Source organism: Eurytemora carolleeae, unplaced genomic scaffold, assembly GCF_000591075.1.
Source record: "Eurytemora carolleeae unplaced genomic scaffold, Eaff_2.0 scaffold864, whole genome shotgun sequence".
NCBI classification, from domain to species: Eukaryota; Metazoa; Arthropoda; class Copepoda; order Calanoida; family Temoridae; genus Eurytemora; species Eurytemora carolleeae.
Window position 1 is genome coordinate 133,508 of NW_019396750.1, and position 1,986 is coordinate 135,493.

Below are 1,986 nucleotides of genomic sequence, written 5' to 3' on the forward strand. Positions count from 1 at the left end.
CAAGGAATAAAAATGATTTAAAAAAGCAGCTAAAATAGTCAAAATTAAATAAAAAATGTATGCATACAGAATTGCATTTTAGATGATATGTAAAAGTTATTATAAAGACTGATGAATAATGAATAATGAATTATGAATTAGATCTTAATGAATAATGATGAGCTCAATTGCCATCTTTAATATTCAAGAAAAATGTAATTTTAATCAAAATATTAAAAAAAGGATGCTTGAAACCCCGAATTAATTTTACTTAGAATTTGGTTTCTCCATTCCTAGGTTTTAGATTTTAACCCTTTATATATATATATTGTAGCTAAATAATGTAGATACTATTATTTGACAAATATATAAATTACTGAAATAAAATATTTATATGAAGCACTTTTTGTGTGCGTTTATTATGTGTTTAGATTTTTAAAACCATTTTCTGTGTTTAAATTGTGAACATAATTTTTTGTGTTTATATTGTAAACACTAGTTTCTGTGTTTATATTGTAAATACTAGTTTATGTGTTTATATTGTAAACACTAGTTTCTGTGTTTATATTGTAATCAGTATTTGATGTGTTTATATTGTAATCAGTATTTGATGTGTTTATATTGTAAACACTAGGTTCTGTGTTTATATTGTAAATACTAGTTTCTGTGTTCATATTGTAAACACTAGTTTCTGTGTTTATATTGTAAACACTAATTTCTGTGCTTATATTGTAAATACTAGTTTCGGTGTTAATATTGTAAACACTAGTTTCTGTGTTTATATTGTAAACACAAGTTTCTGTGTTTACATTGTAAATACTAGTTTCGGTGTTTACATTTTAAACACTAGTTTCTGTGTTTATATTGTAAACACTAGTTTCTGTGTTTATATTGTAAACACTAGTTTCTGTGTTTATATTGTAAATACTAGTTTCGGTGTTTATATTGTAAATACTAGTTTCGGTGTTTACATTGTAAACACTAGTTTCTGTGTTTATATTGTAAACACTAGTTTCTGTGTTTATATTGTAAATACTAGTTTCTGTGTTTATACTGTAGTAAACACTAGCTTCTGTGTTTGCTACAGTATACACACTATGCAGTGTTTATATTGTTAAGACTATTTTTTAAGTACACTTTTTTTTGTATGTTTACAGTGAAAGTTGAGCTTCTAACTTTTTAATGGAGTAACTTCTAGAAATAATGGCCAGGAACTTAAAGATAAGAATTGGAAAAGTAACTTAAAGAAACAAAAATTGAAAAAGAGACAGAAACCGAAATATGAGGTAGAGAAACGGAAAGGAATCGGAAAAACTGAACCAATAATGGATCCATGGAACCAGATCAAGAATAAAATTTGGGGGGGGGGGATATGGCAGAAAAATTAATATATTTTGAAAACATTAGCGAATATTCAAGACCATTGGAATTTCGAAAATCTTCTATTATACGAATTACCTACATAGCACATAATAAAAAAAGAAAATAAAAGACATCAAGATCATAAAAATTATAAAGAATATGAAAAACATTAAAACATGTAACAGAAATAGATTATAAAATGTATCTAAAACATGAAGAAAACTGTAAATATCTAGACAGTGAAAAAGATCAAGATTATGAAAATGATCAAGATTATGAAAATAATCAAGAATTTAAAAAAGATTGAAAATGGGAAAGATCAAGAATATACTAACAAAATCAAGAATTGAACATAAAAACTATGAAAAACAGAGAAAGTATTATTTTCTTTATATTTTAGAAAAAAACAATTTTTCACTGAAGCCATTTTGTCCGATATTAAAGAAAGATTTAAATCTGCACAAATTTGAATTTTACAATATTGCAATTTCAAATTTGCATAATCGTTCTTGGACTGATTTCTTCCCATTTTTAACAGAGTACTTAATAAATTTATTCATAAAAATATATATATACACATTCATACATTTTACATACTATTAGAAAACAATAATACTTTAAGTATTTAAAATAATGTCAATAAAT